Raw genomic sequence first — 17,153 nt, forward strand, 5'->3', positions numbered from 1 at the left:
TAGCTAACAATGCATGATATAGTATGGAAAGTTAAGTAATAATAAGAGTAATGTAAATGGAAGTTTGACCACAATTTTATTTATTTAAAGATATTTTCTCATGGTTTAAGAATTACGGATAGCGATGCATAGAAATATCATACACTTGAAATCACACGCACGCACAAACCGATAAAAATGCATTTACTGCAAACACAATCTAGCACCTGCTTCATGACGAAGCACAATTATTCACTCAAGGTTAACCACAATTATAACCAGAGGAAAAAAAAAATATAAAAAATATTTAAAACATTGCGAAAATATTTAAGGAGAAATACCATATTGAGTACATGCGATTTAATACAGTAAATGAATGGTTGTGTGAAATATTAATGGTCTTTAGTCTGTGCTAAAGGCTATTTTCTACACTTGATAATGATATAATATAATAATAATAATAATAATAATGATAATAATAATAATAATAATAATAATAATAATAATGATGATGATGGTAATGATAATAAATTTTGTGCTTATTCACATTTGCGATTGGAACGAAAAAAATGAAGGATCTTGAACTCAGAAGGAACAAGCTTTATTTCCCATCATTCTGGTTTCACAAGGCAAGCAAGAAGCAGGCGGAGGTAAGCTGACACAAGCTTTAAATCCTTCCAACAAATTTCAAAGCAGTGAAAGCTATATTAAATGGTCTTTAGTCGCTGCTAAAGGCTATTTTCTATACCAGAAAATAGCCTTTAACACCGACTAAAGACCATTAATATAGCTTTCGCACAACCATTCATTTACTGTATTAAATCTCATGTGCTGAAAATAGCCTTTAACACCGACTAAAGACCATTAATATAGCTTTCGCACAACCATTCATTTACTGTATTAAATCTCATGTGCTGAAAATAGCCTTTAACCACCGACTAAAGACCATTAATATAGCTTTCGCACAACCATTCATTTACTGTATTAAATCTCATGTGCTTAAAATAGCCTTTAGCACCGACTAAAGACCATTAATATAGCTTTCGCACAACCATTCATTTACTGTATTAAATCTCATGTGCTGAAAATAGCCTTTAACACCGACTAAAGACCATTAATATAGCTTTCGCACAACCATTCATTTACTGTATTAAATCTCATGTGCTGAAAATAGCCTTTAACACCGACTAAAGACCATTAATATAGCTTTCGCACAACCATTCATTTACTGTATTAAATCTCATGTGCTGAAAATAGCCTTTAACACCGACTAAAGACCATTAATATAGCTTTCGCACAACCATTCATTTACTGTATTAAATCTCATGTGCTGAAAATAGCCTTTAACACCGACTAAAGACCATTAATATAGCTTTCACACAACCATTCATTTACTATATTAAATCTCATGTCCTCGATATGATATTTTCCTTAAATACTTTTGCACTATGTAAATCATTGCAAAAATATTTAAGGAAAAATACCATATTGAGCACAGTAAATGAATGGTTGTGTGGGTGGACTGCATCAAGGATGACCTTCGATCAAAGGGATTAACCGGTGATGAGGTGTGGGACAAAGGTAGATGGAGAAAGCTGACCAGAAACATCGACCCCACATAGAAGTGGGAAGAGATGTAAACAAAGAAGAAGAATGGTTGTGTGAAATCGTACAAAATGTTTTTTTCTTGGTATAGAAAATAGCCTTTAGTAACGACTAAAGACCATTTAATATAGCTTTCACTGCTTTGAAATTTGTTGGAAGGATTTAACACTCGTGTCAGCTTACCTCCTTCTGCTTGTTGCTTGCCTTGTGAAACCAGAATGATGGGAAATAAAGCTTGTTCCTTCTGAGTTCAAGATCCTTTAATTTTTTTTTTTTCGTTCCAACCGAGAATGAGAATAAGCACGAAATCAACTATTATTTATTATTATTATTATTATTATTATTATTATTACCAAGCTAATAATAATAATAATAGAACGCTATAAGCCCAAGGCCTCCAACAGGGAAAAATAGCCCAATGAGGAAAGGAAATATTTATTATTATTATTATTATTATTATTATTATTATTATTATTATTATTATTATTATTACAAGCTAAGCTACAACCCTAGTTGGAAAAACAGGATGCTATAAGCCCAAGCGCCCCAACAAGGAAAAATAGCCCAGTAAGGAAAGGAAATATTATCATTATTATTACTAGCTAAGCTACAACCCTACTTGGAAAAGCAGGATGCTATAAGCCCAAGGGCTCCAACAAGGAAAAATAGCCCAGTAAGGAAACGAAACAAGGAAATAAATAAAATACAAGAGAAGTAATGAACAATCAAAAATAAAATATTTTAAGAACTGTAATAACATTGAAATTAAATCTGTCATATATAAACTATAAAAAACTTAAAAGAAAAAGAGAGGCAAATTGGATAGAATAATGTGCCTTAGAGTACCCTCAAGCAAGAGAGCTCTAACCACAAGACATTGGAAGGACCATGGTACAGAGATTATGGCAATACCAAAGACTGTAGATAAATGGTTTGATTTTGGACTGGCCATCCCCTAGAAGGCAGGGGCGTAGATGCATTTTTTTCGGGGCGGGGGGGGGGGGGGGGTGGAGGGGGGGGGGGGGGGGGCTAAAACCTGAAAAGGCTCTGACAAGTGGGGATTCTGATGGGATAATACAAAGTCTAAGGACAGATTCCCGAATTAATTATTATTATTATTATTATTATATTATTATTATTATTATTATTATTATTATTATTATTATTATTATTATTAGCTAAGCTACAACCCTAGTTGGAAAACCAGATGCTTTAAGCCCAAGGGCTCCAACAAGGAAAAATAGGCTAGTGAGGAAAGGAAACGAGGAAATAAATAAACGATATGAGAAATAAATCAACAATTAAAATACAATATTTTAGAAACTTTAACATCAAAACAGATATTTCATATATACAGTAAACTATAAAAAGATTTATGTCAGACTGTTCAACATGAAAACATTTTGCTGCAAGTTTGAAAGGTATATGTACATTGGACTTGAAAAGAACTTATATCCCTCTTGATAGCTCGATTGGTAAAGTCGTCCCTGCAGGCATTGTTTCGGCTCAGGGCATAGGATCGAATCCTTGCTCAGCTAGAAGCATTTATCATTATTGAATTTCTAGTGGATATATATTCCCAAGGATAGAATTCTATATCAAATGCCATTGTGGTTGATATTTACATGGATTAAAATCACGAGTAGTAATGAATACACAATTAGTGTGTGTGTGTATACACACACACACATATATATATATATATATATACATATACATATATGTATATATATATATATATATATATGTATATATATATATTATACACACCCACACGCATATATATATATATATATATTTGTGTGTGTGTGTGTGTGTGTATAATTTTTTCAGATAAGTTACACAAAAACCCTTAACATCGAATTTTCTCTGCCTTTGAATCTCAAACACTTAGGAAATTTCAGTAACGATGTAATGATAAATATACCAACCCGGCCAAGGACTCGATCCTTTAAGCGATAGAAATAAGGATAAACATTTGATTGTTGAAACCAACCTAACCTATTCCCTTTTCTATAGCTCATATGGTATTTGTGACATTTGAAAAAGCTTGATATCTAACAACGTATCATCTTTGTTAACCTTTCCATCGAATCAAAAATGTAAAATAAAAGCAAACCTTTATTGTGATCTATTGGCAATGATTTAAACTGACTTTGATATCGTTACAGAAGAAACCGTTCCTTTAAAATATACTTTTTTATAGAACAAAACTTTATTTATATTCCCATTAATCCCGGAGACATTATAATCATGTATACTTACATTTTCATCTCTCCAAACTGTCATCTTCAACTCTATGCCTAGCACCAAATCCTTTAAAAACATTGCGATCAATATTCGTACTAATAAAAATGAATGTTGACAAATAATTGTCATATATCTTTAATAGCTTAATGCAACATCCACACTTCACTTATATAAATGAACATTGACTTGTTATAGGTATACTCCGTCTCTTCTGATTCATTTGCAGAGATCATCAGCATCCCTGTCTTATAGGAGTCTCTCTCTCTCTCTCTCTCTCTCTCTCTCTCTCTCTCTCTCAATGATCTTTCAGAAATAGCTTTTTTATATTCACGATTGACCCATCATTGACCTAGAAAGTCTGTGGCCGGTATTATTAAAGGAAAACATTAATGTTATATATATATATATATATATATATATACTTAATGAATTCTTTCAACCTCTATTAAACCAAGAAACAGTTTTACTGACATGCATGCATTTACCGAGAAAATGATAATAAGGTTTATTTTATAAATGGTTTACACTCTGGAAAGCCCTTATCAACAGACAAATTCGCAGGTGGATGACGGAACACAGTCAGGCGTGGCGAAGACAGAAATGTGACAATTTTCTTTTTCATTATTCGATTTATCTTCGTTGATTACGCTGATTATAAGAACATCAAATGACACCATAGTCATGCACCTTCTGGCATATAACTGTCACTCCTTAAGTGATTTGAATCTGTAATGAATAATGATATTCTCCTTTCAAGGAAATTTCATTTGGCAGCGCTGTCCCTAACTCGTCCCACCAACCTTAACTATGCTGATGATTGTTATCTTGTTCACTTGTACAGAGAAATGACTTACTATGCATGTGTTCTGATGAAGAAAGGGAATGCTAAACACTCTCATAAGTAAACTCGAGTTACTTCCGATATCATATGAAAAATTCGTATAATTTTCTGGTAAAAATGATCATTCTCAATAAGGAAACGATCGTTGGACAATTTACCAACTACCAATTATCTAGCCTCTACCTTCCTACCTCACTTTTTGGACACACGTGGTCTTCAAATAATTGACTATATTAGTTTGGACAAGGTGCCTCTGATGCCATCTATTGGCAGTAAAGTAAAACTCGTTATGGTGTAAGGGAGGGAGCCAGAGAAGTCTGCGTTATTATGCCATTCGAAATGTAACATTATTGTTATTCTACGTAGATTTTACTAAGAATACGTGTCATACCATGGTACATATTGATTACATTTTGGTTTCATAAGAAAATAATTGAAAATTAGATCAAATAACTATGTAATTACTCGATTATCTTGACAATTTCAGTACATGTGGCATAGCTGGCGACCCCCTGACTCCCAAATGTAATTGTACTAACGATTGTTTACTGGGGAAATATTTCTGTGACATCTATCAAGAAATTTGTAATTTTCAGAGAATTAAGTTGTGGCCAGAAAACAAGGAACGTCAAGTTCACGTACGTCTGTTTTATAGCGGTTTTTTTTGCCCAAATAGAACCAGAAATGAAGTAATGAAAATTATAATGAGTGGATGATGGGGGGTAATTAGCAATTTAGTACTCTCAGCTAAGGCCATCTATTGGCTATGAAAAGAAATAATGTGTAGGGCTCTTTAATCCTTGCATTCTGGAACCTTCCATGACGTCATTTTGATTTAAAAATAGCTAAAAGTAGCCTACTTAATTTGAACCTAATATAGATTATACACTGTCATACATATATCTACATGAGTATCTATCTATAGCCCTTTTATCAATTGGATATAGTAATTCACATGAATGGGATAAGGGACGTGTCCTGCCGTCTTTTGACAAGAAGTAGAAACACTTGGAGTCTATTCGAATTTGTAGAAATGTTTCATACTCTCACGGTGATTTTGATGCTTAAAAAATTCATAATTCCAATAATACTTCAAGAAGTTGAAGACTTTTTATGAAAGTTCTATGATCCCGTTGATTTGACAATGCAGATTATACAAGAAGTTTCTTTAAATATTTAAAATATAGACAAATTAACCTCACGGAAAATAACAAGCTTCAACAAATTGCCCAAACTCGCGTGTTGTAGTTAGAAAAGGGGTAGGGGGTGGGAAGGGTTGAATGTGTGCGTGTGTAGCATATCTATCCAAATATTTAGCCCTTGACGGGTCGCGTACACTAGTAGAAATAGAAAAAAATGAGAAACTTATGAATTAGATTAATCAAATCCCATTTGGAAGAAAAAAAAGAGGAAGAGGGTATAAAAGACTAATTTTCAAAATTAAACGTCTGAAATAAGATAAATGAGAGAAATATAAGCGATAAAATGGATTAAAGATGAGAAATGCCAGTAGAAATTGTACGAAAAGAAAACGAAACTATAACATAAATATTTGAAGATCACTCGTCGTCCTTCTTAAAACCTAGTTAACCTGTTAAGAACAACAATTATCCCAGGTGGAGAGAGAGAGAGAGAGAGAGAGAGAGAGAGAGAGAACAGCAATCATCCCAGGTGGAGAGAGAGAGAGAGAGAGAGAGAGAGAGAGAACAGCAATCATCCCAGGTGGAGAGAGAGAGAGAACAGCAATCATCCCAGAGAGAGAGAGAGAGAGAGAGAGAGAGCAGCAATCATCCCAGGTGGAGAGAGAGAGAGAGAGAGAGAGAGAGAGAGAACAGCAATCATCCCAGGTGGAGAGAGAGAGAGAGAGAGAGAGAGAGAGAGAACAACAATTATCCCAGGTGGAGAGAGAGAGAGAGAGAGAGAGAGAGAGAGAGAACAGCAATCATCCTAGGTGGAGATAGAGAGAGAACAGCAATCATCCCAGGTGGAGAGAGAGAGAGAGAGAGAGAGAGAGAACAAAAATTATCCCAGGTGTAGAGAGAGAGAGAGAGAGAGAGAGAGAGAGAACAACAATTATCCCAGGTGGAGAGAGAGAGAGAGAGAGAGAGAGAGAGAACAACAATTATCCCAGGTGGAGAGAGAGAGAGAGAGAGAGAGAGAGAGAGAGAACAGCAATCATCCCAGGTGGAGATAGAGAGAGAACAGCAATCATCCAGGTGGAGATAGAGAGAGAACAGCAATCATCCCAGGTGGAGAGAGAGAGAGAGAGAGAGAGAGAGAGAGAGAGAGAGAACAACAATTATCCCAGGTGTAGAGAGAGAGAGAGAGAGAAGAACAACAATTATCCCAGGTGTAGAGAGAGAGAGAGAGAGAGAGAGAGAGAGAGAACAACAACTATCCCAGGTGAAGAGAGAGAGAGAGAGAGAGAGAGAGAGATCCCTCAACACGTGCTAAGGTTATAAATTTAATTGGCTCGCGTAGAAAATGGAAGTCCAGGCCAGAGTAAAACTGCCTAAGACAACTTAATAATAAGTGAGTCTCTGCTTGAGAGTATTAACTCCATTTTTATTTTCACTTTCTCTCATTTTCGGTTTCCCTGGCGAAGATTTCGTGACTCATTTGTTTGGAATAAACGATGTTCCTATGATTTCTTTAACTTCAGTTTAGGATCTCTCTCTCTCTCTCTCTCTCTCTCTCTCTCTCTCTCTATATATATATATATATATACATATATATATTCATGTGTGTGTATGTATTCAGTGTATATATATATATATATATAGTATATATATATATATATATATATGTATATATATATATATATATATATATATCAATTACAAGCTGTGTGAGTTTTCTCTCTCTCTCTCTCTCTCTCTCTCTCTCTCTCTCTCTCTTTTAATTCAGTTATTTTTATTTTGCATGTACCCATGAATCAGCGATTTACGTGTAATTCTTTGCTTGTGTAATCTTGTAAATTGCATGCACTATTAAAAACCGTAAAATCAATCGTAAATTCTCCGTAAAAATATACTGTTCTCAGCCGTATTTCAGTAAAATACAAGCGACCGTAATTTTTACCCTACTTTGTTATTACCTTTTACGGGTACGTGACCGTAATATCACTCTACGTCAATATATCCATTTTTAAAACGGTAAATGCCTGGCAACATCTATTCCAGGGTTTTCACCGTTCAGTTCTTTAATGGCAAATGTTTAACAGTTTGTGCAGTAATTACTGATGATATAATTATAGTTCCTTCATATTTTGTTTATCTGTTGTGTTGACATTCAATGCATATTTTTGTATGGTCATTGTTTATTTATATTTGTTCTGGAGTAGCTTCTCATTTGATTTTCTCTTCGTATTTTTCATATACGTCTATGTAACTGTTATCCAACCCACTTTTCTCTTAATTTCTAACACTTATTCTATTTTTCATTATTTCCTTCTCTTATCCTGCAATACATTCAGTTATTCTACTTCTGATGGCTGTGGTGGCCGATGTGGTAGCGTCCCTTACTGGTGAACGCCAGACTGGGGTTCGAGTTCCGCTCAAACTTGTTTCTTTGGTCGCTGCAACCTCACCATCCTTGTGAGCTAAGGATGGGGTGTTTGTGGGAGCCTATAGGCTTATCTGCTAAGTTATCAGCAGCCATTGCCTGCCCCTCCTTGGTTCTAGCTTGGGTGGAGAGGGAGCTTGGGCGCTGATCATATGTATATATGGTCAGTCTCTAGGGCATTGTCCTGCTTGATAGGGAAATGTCACTGTCTCTTGCCTCTGCCATTATGAGCGACCTTTAAACCCTTTAAATCCTTTAATGTCTATTCGTAATTATTCTGTCTAAGATTTTGTTCCTATCATAAACCGCCTTTTTAATGTAATGTTAACTTTTAGTTTTGATGTTTCTGTTATCTTTTCATATGTAAGTTTTTAGTGTATTCCTCTATCTTATCAATTGTTTTATATTACTGTCCAGCAATAACTTGTTTTCTTGTTGAGGTATATCTTCCAATGTTGAGGTAAGTCTTAAAACTTCACTTGAGGATGATAATAAAGGTCAGACTTAGATTTATCTTCAACGATCTCAATGTTACTAAACTTATCAATCTTCTTTCTCACCGTTATCCCTACATTAAGGGGTTGGTTGCCTGATGCACCCTCTCCAATGCCTTCTATCAAAGTCATCCTCTTCCTCCAGAACTCTTCTCCCCAGACGATTTTTCACCTTATCTCGCCATCTAATTCTTTGCTTCCTTCTTGGTATTCTCCCCCTAACATATTAATCTACAGTAGTTAATGTTCATGATGTAGTCTGGATCAACTTTCATTAAAATAAGACAATATCTCTTTATTACTTTCAAAATAACTGACAAATATTTATCTAGACATTTGTTTACCATGAGTCTTAAGCTTCGAGGAAAAATGATAGTATTAATCCTCCTAGGTCTTAAGGTATCCATTTAAATCTCTATGGCCTTTTCATGGTGGTAAATCCAAATAAATGGGAAATATCTGCTTGCCACATAATCCAAATAAATGGGAAAAATCTGCTTGCTACATAATCCAAATAAATAGGAAAAATCTGCTTGCCACATAATCCAAATAAATGGGAAAATCTGCTTGCCGCATAATGTTTGCGTATTCTTACAAGAAGAAGAAACGTGTTCGGAAGAGGAAGTTGAAATCTTACAGTCCCTGAAAGTTTTGAAAGCAACAAGATTTTGGGAGAGGCAATATGAGGGAGCTTGTGACTATCGTGAGTAACTGGTACCACATTGGTTGTGTAAAACTAAATATGGATGAAGAGTAATGTAGAAAAACAAAAGTCTCACCCGGTTTTGTTGAAGATGGAAGGGATCGTATGATATGAAGGTAAGAGTACAAAAAGTTTAAAGAGAATAATGATAGGCTAATGGGTAGATTAGAGGCACTAGAACATGCAGTAGAAGAAATAAAGGATTCGATATGTGTGGTAAAGGTAGGACAAAGACCAAACATGCCAGCAGAGGACATCAGAAATAGTTTGAAGAAATATGGAAAAAAGGAAAACAGGAAAAGCCCTAGTGATATATAATGTTTTGGAATGCACAGAGGAAAACACAGATGAAGGACAATGTAGGAATAGGCCTAGACGTGAACGGCTGTTTATAGAATATCTTGGAGTAACTGATAGTAGGTTGGCCAGGGCACTAAACACCCGTTTGATATACTACCGCTAGAGAGTTATGGGGTCTTTTGACTGGCCAGACAGTACTAAATTGGATCCTTCTCTTGGTTACGGTTCATTTTCCCTTTGTTTACACATACACCGAATAGTCTGGCCTATCCTTAACAGATTCTCCTCTGTTCTCATACATCTGACAACACAAAAATTACCAAACAATTCTTCTTCACCCAAGGGGTTAACTACTACACTGTAATTGTTCAGTGGCCACTTTCCTTTTGTTAACGGTAGGAAAGACTCTAGCTATGGTAAGCAGCTCTTCTAGGAGAAGGACACTCCAAAATCAAATCATTGTTCTCTAGTCTTGGCTAGTGCCATAGCCTCTGTACCATGGTCTTCCACTATCTTGGGTTAGAGTTTTCTTGCTTGAGGGTACACTCGGGCACACTATTCTATCTTATTTCTTTCTCTTGTTTTGTTAAAGTTTTTATAGTTTATTTAGAAAATATTTATCTTAATGTATTTACTGTGAAGAAGAATTTTTTGATAATCAGTGTTGTCAGTTGTATGAGGATAAAGGAGAATCTGTAAAGAATAGGCCAGACTATTCGGTGTATGAGTAGGCAAAGGGTAAATAAACCATAACCAGAAAGAAGTATATAATTTACTACTGTCTGGCCAATCTAAGGACCCCATAACTCTCTAGCGGTAGTATCTCAACGGGTAGCTGGTGCCCTGGCAAACCTACTACCTCTCAAGCTGGTTTTCTATTATTCCAACCGAAATTCAAATGCGTCATCGCTTTAATATCACGCGTAGATATGTTTTTTTTTTTTTTTTGTGATTAAGACTAGCAAACAATAAAAAGTTGATTTTAAAGGGTATCTGGCTTCGCTAGAATTAATTGTTGTGCCTTTAAATCAGCGCATTATGATTCATGCTGAAAAAGGCAATAGTAAATTTGCGCTAATTGTATATTTCCAAACCAAAACATTTTTACGATCTCCTTTTCTCTCCCTCGCACTGAAGGCTTATCTTATCGACTGACCCCTTTTAAGCATCTCTGTCTCTCTGTCTCTGTCTCTCTCTCTCTCTCTCTCTCTCTCTCTCTCTCTCTCTCTCTGAGACTTCCAGCAGATGTAGTAAAAAGCAACACAGTAAACGAGTTCAAGAATAATAAGTTAGACAAGATCATAAGAACTCTCTAAATGCTTAGAGTAAATCGCTCTACCAAAGTGTAAGTGGAGTCTCCGCGGATGGACTACAAAGAATTTGAAAGATCCAAAATCCTTGTAACTCTCTCTCTCTCTCTCTCTCTCTCTCTCTCTCTCTCTCTCTCTCTCTCTCTCTCTCTCTCTCTCTCTCTCTCTCTCAGACTACTTTTAATTTTATTTCAGACTTATCACTAGTGAATTTGATGCACAATTTGCATTATAATTATAAGGTTTTACAGTAAATATTTGAGAAACTATTATTTTATGTGCTTTTGTGCATGTGTAATGTATGTTTATAATACAAATATTCTGCGACACATACATCGCCTCTCCCACAGATACATTCTAAAACAAATTCTCCCTCCCTCTCTCTCTCTCTCTCTCTCTCTCTCTCTCTCTCTCTCTCTCTCTCTCTCAATAAACACACCATACATGTATACAATATATACCAGTACACACACATATACAGTATATAAAATTTATATATACAGTATATATATATATATATATATATATATATATATATATATATATATATATATATATATATATATATATTATATATATATGTGTGTGTGTTTGTGTGTGTGTGTGTGTGTGTGAATATTCTATGAATTCTTCTATTCTTTTATGTTAGTTTAAGAGTCCTTGATACATTACTACGTTGAGGAAAATAGAACTTTTTCTCCTAACTATCAAAATCATGCACAAACACACTTGCACACACGCACATTTCCTTTTTTCACTGGCCTATTTTTCTCTCTTGGAGCCCTTTAACTTATAGCATCCTGCTTTTTCAACTAAGGCTGTAGCTTAGCTAATAATAATAATAATAATAATAATAATAATAATAATAATAATAATAATAATAATAATAATAATAATATCAAATATTAGCTACGTATTACTCAAACCAGCAAATAGAATTAATCAATCATTAAGATAAAATAAAGTTCATTCCACTCCTTATGACATCTCAAAGACGTATTCTTATTAAAAATAATGATTTGGTAATAATTTGGTAATATTTCATAATATTAATATATTATGAGACAACTTATAAACGACTGCCTCTATATATTCTAAAGAAAATATATCTCCCTTAAAAACAAGAAAATCTTCAGCTACATCCCCAGTAGCTAGAAATTAGAATAGTGATTAGTTTTTCGTACATCAACGTAGAATTAAACTCGGAACTCCCTCATGGCGGTACAATTCAGTCCTCTGATTGACTATAACTTCCTCAGCTGTGAGTGGTTGTGGCCTTTAATAGCTTCACAAACACATCTCTAACACCGTAATCAAAACAGTCAATTGTTCCTTCGAATGATTTCAATTATACTTGATATGTAACAAAATGCAAATTGCAGTCATGTACTGTATTCTGTTAACTGTATAAGGTCAATAAAACAATAGTATTTATTTGAATATTGAATATTTTTCACGTGTTACTCAATACCTCATTCAAACCAGCAAACAGAATTAGTCAGTCAGTTAGACAAGCTTAAAAGTTCATCTTACTCCTTGTGACGTCAGAAATACGTATTTTTGTTAACGTAAATAAATATTTGATAATCAGAATGTATCCCTCTGATAAATTGTTAGTAAAACATCTTATGAGGACTGTCTGTATATATTTTGAAGAAAAATATATCTGTAATTTCCTTAAAAACAAAAAATCTTCATCTCCGTTCCCCGATAGCTAGAGCGTTTAAAAGCAATATTACGAAAATTTTGGCAAATTTCTCAAACAGCAACTCATAAATCTGCGGAACTCTCTTTGGGCGGGATATTCCAGTCCTCTGATTGGCTGTATCTTCTCCGCTGTGATTGGTTATTACCATTGTTTACAAATTCACACATACGCCTCTAACATCGTAGCCAGAACTCGGTTGATCATACCTTAAAAAATTACGTATTTAATTAGTTTACACATTTGAACAAGATCTATTATATATTGAATTTTTAAATTAATAATATGGTGAGTTTGTTTTCATAAAAAAATTAATATTTAATTGTTAAATAATTCAAAATAAGTATAAGTGTTTTACCCTTACCGAATTGAATTCATTCATAAAATACGAGATTGCATGACGTCACCAATCATGGCAGAGTACAAATCAGCCAATGAGACGCCAGATATTTCCCGCTAAACAGATGCATAAGGTAAAAGGGTTCCTCTGTCTTATGGATTACTGTTGGCATTCGAATCAAATGCACTCTTTCATCCTACTTGTTTTATTACCAACTGATTTTGATTTTTTCCATACAATTTGTAGTTTTTTAAGTCTTAATATATCTGAAATATGTACTGAATTTATTCATGAATGCAATTTCATTACGTCGCATACAACCACCAATCACAACAGAGGTTGAATCAGCCAATGAGATAACAGATATTTCCCGCTAAAATATGTAACGAAGAGGGTCTTTCTCAATCTTGGACTAATGTTGGCGAAGGAATCAACTCCATTTTATTACTACATTTGTTTAGAGTTGGTTTCCATAATTGTTACAATTTTTTAAGACGCAATTTATCGGAAATATGTATATATTGTTGGTATTTTAAACCTTATCACGATATATTTCTATACAAAGATAATGTTTTGGTAATAATTATTCCTGAAATAAAACGTTATAAAAATATTCTATTAGGGACTGTTTCTATACATTTTGAAAAATATAACTAACTAATTCACTTATAAATAGAAAATCTTCAGTTCCGTCCGCCATAGGTAGTAGAGCATTTAAATGAGATTTTATGACAATTTGGGTAGGTTTCTCAAACAGTAACTCATAAATTTACGGAACGCTCTCGCAGTGGCAAATTAAAGTCTTCTGATTGGCTACGACTTCCTCAGCTGTGATTGGCGGTTACCTTCGCTTACTACAGCTTCACAGACAAACACACGAACATCTAACATCGTAGCCAGAACACAGGCAGGTATTCCTTCGAATATTGACGTATTTGTATATCTTATACCCATTAATAAGATCAATTGTCTATCTGTTAGAAATAACATTTAATTTTCTGTATATTTCTATAGATAATGTAATTTTTTCATACATAATTTATAAACAATAAGTATAGGTTTTTCACCACTACCCAGCGAGATTCATTCACAAAATAAAAATACGTGACGTCACATACACCCACCAATCAGAGCTGAGAAAGAATCAGCCAATGAAACGCCAGATATTTCCCGCTAAAAATGCATACCGTGAGAGGGTTCCTCTGGGCTATGAGTTGCTGTTGGCTAACGAGTTAGATTCACGCGATGAATTTCGTTTAAACGCTCTAGCTAAGGTTTTTTTTTCTTTTTAATACACATATAATTAATTATTCATTGATTGATATTTTAAGTAGCCTGAGAATACCATTTTTATTACTTATATATTTTAGATATCATTCAGAGGTTTGTTTATCAATTATTATAGACTTTCCCTTCAGTAATCACACTTTTCTTTTAGGAATGAAAAAGGCATTTTTGTATGATTTTTATTATTATCATTATATCATAGTCAATGTCATTATAATTTTCAATATATTTTGAGATAATCTTGAACATTTTTAGTTCATATTTATTGATTTTATAACGAAAATCAGAAGCCCCAAAAGAATAAATGCACAATAAATAGCAATGTATAGGTTATGTATATTCCTGAATTTCCTTTTCTATATTTTTGTTTTGTTTCAAACATTATTGAAATGATACAAAATACAGAAGTGATTTTATCCGTAGAGAAAGTTTCACATTCAGAATTTCATTTGGCCATGGGTGAAACTTTCCTGTATTCTTATGTTTCCTTTAGGAACTGGAATACTTGAACTATTAAGAAACCATAAAACAGCATCAGCAAAACTAATTGATGGGCAAACCTACATGTAAAATGTTCAGTCTTCAACTCTAAATTTCTTAACCTAACCAAGCCTTGTAAAGTGCATGTCTCTTTAACAAGCTCTTGGTTGACAAACAGGTTGTGAATTAATTTCCCGATTCGAGATAAATTTATAGGCGTAGGCCTACTTGGTGATCAGGGTCAAAACCTTTTTTGAGAACTTCCAACCAGACTGTATGATACTGTATTATCATGTAGGTTAATTCACCTAACATTAAAAAAGTTTGATTATCACAAATGTATGAGTTTGAGATCTATAACCTAGCGTTGGGGTTAGTGAGGCTGTTCAGAGCCAGGGTGACCATACGTGTCTTATATAATGGGATTGTCCCAGATTTATGACATTTGTCCCATGTCCCTTATCAACCCTCCCTGGGACACCATTTGTCCCATATTTTAAATATTTGAAAAGAATACAATATAGGTTACAAGGAAAATTTTAGCTGAAATAAATATAGAGTGGAAGAAAATTTTTCTTTATACCAAATATGCAAAAGAGACAAAATGATATATAAAAGAAAACTAAAAACTTAAATATATCGCAAGATCACTAGAGACGCCGTTGCAAAGGCTATGCCTCGTTCCTAAACAGTAACCTAAACCTGGTGGGTTGCGTTTTAAAATCCAGTCAAATTATGCGGTGTTTCTAAATTTATTTTACGGAAGACAGGTGCCTTTTAATAGATGATAAAATACATCATTTTAATTCAATATATTTTATATATCATCAATATTAATCAACACACGAAAATCTTCACTTTTTTCTACATCTCGTAAAAGAAACATTACTTTGAAAATACTATCGTTAATTGTGTTCATTCTTGAAAACGTAAACAAACTAGTAAAACGTGTTTCTTTTAATATCAAACGTTTAATACAGGAGTGTTGAGGAATTTGCATTAAACGTCGACGTTTTCTTCTAATCGCAATATTTAAGGACCTTGGAATCTCTCTTGATACGTTTGGTAAGTATCATATTCTTAGAAGCCTAAACGAGACTAGGCTACTATCATGAATTATCAGTTTGTCATTTTACCTGCCAATCACCAAGTCATTTCGAGTAGGATTGCACAATAATAACGGGTTTTTACTTCATATTTGTCTTTTGTGGTGTACGTATGATAGCGGCCTCCTGTATGTATCATTATGGATAACTTAATATAGTAGTGTAAGGGGGTCGCAGAGCGGCGTTATTACCCCCCTTCCTCCATTAGGTAAGTAGGTAAGGACACAGGTTTTAGGTTAGTACGTCTTAAAACTACTAGAAAATGGGAAGAAAATTCACATTTTCTATGTAAGAAGGAGGAACCGGCCGCTTATATATAAAGGCTGCGGGGGGGGGGGGGTGTATGTATGATAGCAGCCACCTGTATGTATCATTATGGATAACTTAGAATACGGTAGTGGGAACCTTTGTAGAGCAGTGGCCAGGTCCTCCCGCGGAGATAGAAAACTGGAATTTCTTCCCGTTTTCTAACCCTTCGTAAGACATGGCCGTTCTACAAAAGAATGTCCTGCCAAAACTCTAGAATAGAACACTGCCTAACTTGAATGGGCCCACCTAACCTTACCTACAACACGTGTCTCTCCTTAAAGGGGTGGGCCAACGCCTGCCTGCGACCCCCCCGTACATAGCCGTATAATTAATCTGAAATCATCGTACATACATGTGGCCGCTATCTCTCATACACACAAGCACATTCTTAATCGGCCGACATCATGCATACATGTGGCCGCGATCACACAAACCAGAAATGGAGAGGGTTGTACTGTACTTACATTATTTCCTGTTCAGCTTGCGGGTTTATTCGTAACCTCTACAACGGCCCCCTACTTATTCAAAGTCACTGAAGTCCGAGTCTTCAACTGGTATTGCCTTTCTGCTGAGAGACAACTTCTTTTGGGGAGGGCACGTTGAAGGGGCACTTTTAGGAGATGTAGGGTGATGAGACACCTTTTTTTGTGGATGGTTTGTTACGCTACGTTGTGGAGGTGACGGGTGTTGGGACGGACCAGGACTTTCAGAATCAGAATCGTGGGTATTGAGCTTAGCTTTTCCATTATTCACCGATTTTCCATCATACTTATAGAGCATTTCACCGATACGACATTTTGCAAAAATGCCGGAAAAGTCACCTAAAAGTCCCATTTTATATAAATATTTTGTAAACACAGCACTTGTTGTAAAGTTCATA

At 34.7% G+C, this 17,153-nt stretch overlaps 1 protein-coding gene across 3 annotated transcripts in view; it reads left to right on the forward strand.

Moving 5' to 3' along the window:
* Positions 1 to 17,153, forward strand: part of LOC137658524 (exosome complex component MTR3-like) — a 166,407-nt gene that overhangs the window by 53,927 nt on the left and 95,327 nt on the right. The window contains exon 1 of one of the 3 annotated variants that reach the window (XM_068393329.1): positions 15,777 to 15,922. The exons of the other annotated variants lie outside the window; for them this stretch is intronic. The gene's annotated coding sequence lies outside the window, so the exon portion shown is untranslated. Of the gene's footprint in view, positions 1 to 15,776; positions 15,923 to 17,153 lie in introns of those variants that run through there. 3 annotated transcript variants of the gene reach the window in all.

This window comes from Palaemon carinicauda, chromosome 1 (genome assembly GCF_036898095.1).
Source record: "Palaemon carinicauda isolate YSFRI2023 chromosome 1, ASM3689809v2, whole genome shotgun sequence".
Taxonomy (NCBI): domain Eukaryota; kingdom Metazoa; phylum Arthropoda; class Malacostraca; order Decapoda; family Palaemonidae; genus Palaemon; species Palaemon carinicauda.